The sequence below is a fragment of the Agelaius tricolor genome, unplaced genomic scaffold (genome assembly GCF_023055355.1).
Source record: "Agelaius tricolor isolate 1412-34295 unplaced genomic scaffold, bAgeTri1.0.p SCAF_17, whole genome shotgun sequence".
NCBI classification, from domain to species: domain Eukaryota; kingdom Metazoa; phylum Chordata; class Aves; order Passeriformes; family Icteridae; genus Agelaius; species Agelaius tricolor.
In genome coordinates, this window is record NW_027269277.1 from 19,167,269 (window position 1) to 19,174,096 (window position 6,828).

Genomic DNA, 6,828 nt, shown 5'->3' on the forward strand with positions numbered 1-6,828 from the left:
AGCTGTGATCCAATGAGAAGCTTGAACAGAGAGAAATGAGAAAGATTAAAAACCTTGCCCCAGGAATGGAAAAAGAAAACCTCTGTTTCCAGAGATAAAAGAAGAGAACTTTTGTTTCTATAGTAGAACAGCTCATCCTTAAAATTGAACCCCAGTAAGCTGAAATGACCCTTGGTGGTAGTTGTGGGAAAACTACCAAAACCATGGGAGGACTTCACAATTGCAGATTTCTGGGCAGGTGCTATTTGTGAAAATTAAAACCATGAGAGAACTGTTTCTTGTGGAAAAGTCTCGATGGTATGGCAGGAGAGACTCCTCACCCTAAGTGGACTGAAGAAAGATTATTTTAAAGGTGGTAACCTGACTGAATATACCAAATTTATCTCTTTACATTGTCAGTGGGGAAAAGAAAGGAAAGTTGGAGGGATAAGAAGTGTTCTGAAGGTTTATTCTAATTTCTAATTATTTTTATTTTAATTCTGTTAATAAAGTTTTCTTAATATCTTTTTTAAAAATTTTAAAAAAGAAAAAACAAAAAGAATAAACCCTGAGTTTGAACTTTCCTGCACGTTGGTGACTCTGGGATCTACATGTCAAAATAACTGCATAAATTTAATAAAAGTTCAGAAGTTCAGCTTTACCTCAGTTCTAGAGCAGACTGGGTGTCTTGGTTTGAAAAGACAGGTATCTGCTTAAGGAAGATCGGAGCCCCCCTGAAATGGAAAATGTAAACACCCTCCCTCCAAATTATTATAATTTTGAAATTAAGGGGCTCTCAGGCACGGATATGGGAATAGGAATAACAGTTCTTTATTAGGAAAATGAAAACTACAAATGCAATAGTACAAACAAAAAAAAAAAAAAAAAAAAAAAAAAAAAAAACAAAAAAAAACAACCCACTGCCAGAGTCAGACCATGCCCTGCCCCCTGTGTGTCAGGGTGGTGGCACAGCCCCATCCCATGGGGGCTCAGCCCTCCTGCAGTGCCAGCTGTGGCTCTGCTGGAGCAGGGATCCTGCACAAGGGGGGAGTTTTCCTCTGCAGCTCCAGGGCTGCTGCAGATGGGCCTGGGCTCCCTCTGGCCATGCAGGGCAGCAGAAAGCGGCTCCTCTGGGAATGCACTGGGCAAAGGCTGCTGTGCTGTCCCAAACCTCAGATTGGTTCCAGGTAGGAATGCTTGGCTCCTCCCCTGGGCGCAGCATCTCCCCATGGGATGATGGAATTGGATCAGCCATGCAGGGACACTCAGTGGCCATGGACAGCAGAGATCTCCTGGAGGGAGGAGTGGCTGTGGGAGAGATAAAGAAAACTGCCCAATGAACAGAAGATAACTCCCTCAGCTCTAACAGATGGCAAATAGAATGCACACCCCCAATAACATCTTGCAACCCAAGACATATATGGATACAGGCCCAGTGTCATGAATAGTTCACCTTAAAACAAGGTCTCTTTGCAGTATACATTGGGTCTCTCCATTTTTGCATCACCCACCAGGTGCAACTTGGTCCCTGAGTGAAGACACCCCCATGGATGGGATTGTCTTTGCTGGAGGCAGAATTAACCCAAACAGTTTTTCCCAGCATATCACTCATGTGTACCACTGGAGCCTTACTCTATTTGTTGTTCACAAGGGCTTAGACTGGGCAGGGCCTGCTCGATTTGTGGAACTTTAGATGTTCACTCACCATGTGGCCTTTGCTAAATTAATCTCCCAGTTCTTGAAAGTCCCCCCACCCAGTGCCTTCAAGGTGGTTTTAAGCAGGCCATTGCAGTGTTCAACCTTCCCAGCCGCTGGTGCATGATAAGGAATATGGTACACCCACTCAATGCCATGTTCCCTAGCCCAGGTGTTGATAAGGCTGTTCTTGAAATGAGTCCCATTGTCTGACTCAATCCTCTCAGGGGCACCATGCCTCCAAAGGACCTGCTTTTCAAGGCCCAGGATGGTGTTCCAGGCAGTGGCATGAGACACAGGGTAGTTTCCAACCATCCTGTGGTGGCTTCTACCATTGTGAGCATCTAGCGCTTGCCTTGGCGTGTCTGGGGCAGTGGAATGTAGTCAATCTGCCAGGCCTCCCCATACTTGTTACTTGGACCACTGGCCACCGTACCACAGGGGCTTCACCCGCTTGGCCTGCTTGATGGCAGCACACGTCTCACAGTCATGGATAACCTGAGAAATACTGTCCATGGTTAAATCCACCCCTCGGTCTCGTGCCCACTTCTAGGTGGCATCTCAACCCTGATGGCCTGAGGCATCATGGGCCCATCAAGCTAGGGATATCTCTCCCTCATGTTTCCAATCTAGGTCTATCTTGGACACCCCTATCTTTGCAGCCTGGTCTACCTGCTCATTGTTTTGGTGCTCCTCATTACCTCTACTCTTGGGGACATGGGCATCTATGTGATGGACTTTCACAGGTAGCCTCCTTACCCTGGTAGCAATGTCTTTCCACTCATCAGCAGCCCAGATTGGTTTTTCCCCTACGCTGCCAGTTGGCCTTTTTCTACCTTTCCAGCCAGCCCCACAATGCATTGGCTACCATCCATGAATCAGTGTAGAGGTAGAGCTTTGGCCACTTCTCTCTTTCAGCAATGTCCAGGGCCAGCTGAATGCCCTTGAGTTCAGCAAGTTGACTTGGTCCACCTCCTCCTTCGTTAGCTTGAGCAACCTGTCGTGTGGGGCTCCATACAGCTGCTTTCCACTTCCAGTTCATCCCTACAATGCAACAGGAACTGTCAGTGAAAAGAGCTTAGTGTGTTTCCTCTGCTAGTAGATGGTTGTATGGTGGAGCTTCTCCAGCCTTCATCCCTTGTTCCTGCTCCTCTTCATCAGTGAGACCAAAGTTTTCACCTTCCGGCCAGTTTGCAATTATCTCCAAAATCCCAGGGCAATTTGAGTTTCCAATAGGGATGTGCTGCGTGATGAGGGCAATCCATTTGCTCCATGTGGCATCAGTGGCGTGGTGGGTGGAAGGAACCTTTCCTTTGAACATCCACCCCAGCACTGATAGTCGGGGTGCCAGGAGAAGTTGTGCTTCCATGCCAATCACCTCCAAGGCGGCTTGAACTCCTTCATAGGCAGCCAAGAATAAGAAATCTCTCTTTCTCTGTGGGAGTGTAGTTGGCCTCGGACCCTCTGTAACTTCAGTTCCAGAATCCCATTGGTTGGCCTCGAGTGTTTCCAGACACCTTCTGCCAAAGGCTCCAAGACAAGCCATGGTTCCTGGCTGCAGAGTAGAGCATGTTCTTCACCTCTGGTCCCGTCCTGACTGGGCCAAGGGCTACTGCATGAGCGATCTCCTGCTTGATCTGGACAAAGGCTTGTTGCTGTTCAGGGCCCCAGTGGAAATTGTTCTTCTTGTGGGTGACCAGGTAGAAAGGGCTAACAATTTGGCTGTACTCAGGAATGTCCATTCTCCAAAAACCTATGGTGCCTAGGAAAGCTTGTGTCTCCTTCCTGCTGGTTGGTGGAGACATTGCTGTGATCTTCATATTAAACAATAAAACCTCTTGCTGCTCTGAAGAGATGACCAAATCAGAAAGTCTCCATCTGCAGTAGGACTCCTGAAAGTGGAAGAGCAACAAGTACCAATTGCCACCTCAACAGTGCACCACTGGCTTCTGTTTCATTCTAACAGCAAAGGTAGGTCAGGACCAACCACCTGGAGCTCCAGTCTATGCACCACCATGTTGGGTTGGGTTGGGTAGGTCAAGGTGGGTCATTCATGCTGGGTGACATTGATCTTTTGCATGGGATTGTGCTGGGTAGGTCATTCATTTTGGGTTGTATTGGGTCAATTAGGTTGAGTCATTCCTGTCAGGTTAGATTGAGGTAGGTTTTTCATGTTGGATTAAGTTGGACATTCATGTTGGGTTGGGGCATTCATGTTGGGTTGGGGCATTTGTGTTGGGTTGGGTAATTCATGCTGGGTTGGGTCATTCACACTGGGTTGGGGCATTCATCTTGGGTTGGGTCATTTGTGTTGGGTTGGGTCATTCATCTTGGGTTGGGTCATTTGTGTTGGGTTGGGTCATTCATCTTGGGTTGGGGCATTCGTATTGGCTTCCACTGGATTGGTTGGGTTTTGCTGGATCATTCATGTCAGGCAGGGGTGAGGTGGGTCATTCATTAAACTGTTCCAACACCCACAGCGATATTTTTCAGAGCTTTTGCCCTACAAACTATTTCCAGGAACATCTCCTTGGCTCAGCCACCCTTGGTTCCTGCTGCTTTTGTGGAAATTGCACAAGATTTCCTGGAAAACATGAATTCCCTGTCCTAACCTTGTCCAGAAATATCCTCCACAGGCAGAGAGAAACCTCCATGTGCCCTGCACGTCATCCAAAGCTCTGCTTGACATCAGCACCACCAAAGCCACTTCCAAGAAATCCTGGGGTGGGGAAGGGGGACGGATTTCTTGCACGACTCCATGGAACAGGCCCAGGGGAGGATGCACCTGTAGGATCCGGAGTCTTTTTCCTCTGCGCGTGGCCACGGGAGCCCCTTGGTGTGGAACCAGCTGGCAGGGCCTGGCAGGGCCTTTCCCAGGCAGAGGGCTAATTCCGTATCCCCTGCCGGATGTGGGATCTCGTCACCAGCACCCTCTGGAGAAGGGAAGAGCATTGTGTGGGCTGTTGCTTTTTTTAAAGCCGTTTGTGACCTCGGGAGCAGTGTTTGAGTGAGGAAGGAGGGGACAAGGGGGAGGGCAGAAAATTCCCAGATCCCAGCTCTCTCTCTGGGAAATCCCCAGAAAGTTCCCAGGCACTTTCTTTCCCAGCACATGTGTTCCTACGTGCTGAGGCCAAGCAGCAGGTGCATCCCAGAGTGCTGGGCTCCTGGGGGGCACATGGGCCTCCTCCAAGAGGACCCCAGCACTGCCTGTCCCTGTCCCACAGGACCCTGTGGGCACAGGAGGGACCACAAATCCCAGTGAGCTCCAGAGACCCCCATGCTCCACACTCGAGGAGAAACAACCCTGTGAGCTTAACCCACGGGCCACGCCAGTGCTGCTGCACTGCCCATCCCAAAGGCAGCCAGTGGGACACCACGGAAGGGGGATCCCCCATCCCCAGAGCCCCCAGAGCTCCCAGCCCAGCCCAGCTCAGGCACTGCTTGATCCTGTTTGCTCGCATCCATCACTTCCATCGGGAACACGCCTGGATCCTGCAGGCACCCAGTGAGCCCCTGCTCGTCCGAGGGGCTGTGCCTCCCTCGTTCTTCGGAGGGAGAAGGGCCCGGGCTTCCTGCCAGGAAGGACCGAAGGACAGGCGACGGGCACTGCCCGAGCACGAGGCTGCTAATCGCATGCGCTGCCTCCTCCCGGGAGCCGGTACCGGGACACGATCGCACCCCGGGAAGGGCCTGTGACAAATTCTCATGGAGGCCGGGATGCCTTTGCCGTGAGCTCACCCAGTGACTAACTTGTTTATCTCCCGCGGGAGCTGCACCGAGGTTTTGGGAAGCAGAAGATCCCCGACAGCTCCTCTGCCTGTTCCAGGCGTCGCCCCCACCCGTTTCCTGAAAAACACTCGGAAATCAGGAATCCGCGGTGACACCAGCGCGTCCCCTCGCTGCCAGGACAGCGACAGCGAGAGACTCCGCTGCCCCCATACCCACGGCAGGGAAACTGGAAAGAATCAGAACACCTGGATCTTGGAAAACCAGGCATGGAAATTCCGGCACGGCTCTGGGGAGTATTTCCCAGTGCTTCGCTGGGGCGGTTTGCTTGCACAGGTACCGGGGAGGCCCCGCTGAGACCTCATCCTGCCCTATTCCCTGCCCAGGGAGGCACCAGCACGTTTAAGCACAGAGCAGGATGTCCCTAGAATGTCCCTAGGATGTCCCCTGTTCCAGGCCAGTTTAGATGGGGCTTGGAGAAACCTGGGATAGTGGAAGGTGTCTCTGCCCATGGCAGGGAGTTGGAACAGGATGAGCTTTAGGGTTTCTTCCAACCCAAACCATTCTGGAATTGTCTGTGTCTGACAGGATCATCCTAATCCCCAGGTAACCACTCCCAGAGCTCCTGTGTCCCCACGTGTCATCTATTCTCCCCAGTGCCACCTGCTTCTCCCAGTGCCGGGTCTGGAGCTTTTTCTGATCCACCAACTCAGTCCCTGCAGGTGCTTCGTGCTGCAGAGCAAGCCGGAGCTCCAGGGACCGGAGCCACTGCCCCGAGGGTCCCGGCGGGTCCTCCCCGCGCTGCTCCGGGGCATCTTCGGGGCTGAGAACGCTCTCCAGAGAGGCGGCGGCAGGGCAGGGTCGGGCGTGCTGCGGGACCGGGGGTGGTGGAAGGGGGCCGAGGGGCGGCGGTCGCCACCGCCGGGCCAAGGCAGCCCTCCAGCGGGGACCTGCCGCCTGCCCGGCGCGCACGCTAGTGTGCCGGTTTGGATGAAAATCAGCGCTTAGTAACCCAAAAGGGGATGTGTGTATCCCCGGCACCGCATGGGCTGCAGCGGGGAAGGACGGGGACAGGGACGGGAGAAGGGAGGACAGTGACGGGGAAGGGGTAGGCAGGGACAGGGACGGGGACAGGGACGGGGACGAGGACAGGGACGGGGACAGGGACAGGGATGGGGCAAGGCAGTGGCAGGGACAGGGACGGGGACAGGGACGGAGACGAGGACAGGGATGTGGCAAGGCAGTGGCAGGGACAGGGACGGGGACAGGGACAGGGACGGGGCAGCGCGGCGCCTCTCGCTGTCCAAGTGCCCGCCTGCCCGCCAGGGGGCGGCACTCCGCAGCACCGCTCCGTGCCCGAGCCCGTCACGGCCGGCGCTGTCCGGGGGCTGGTGGCACCCGCGCGTCCCCGTGGGGCGTGCGCCGCGC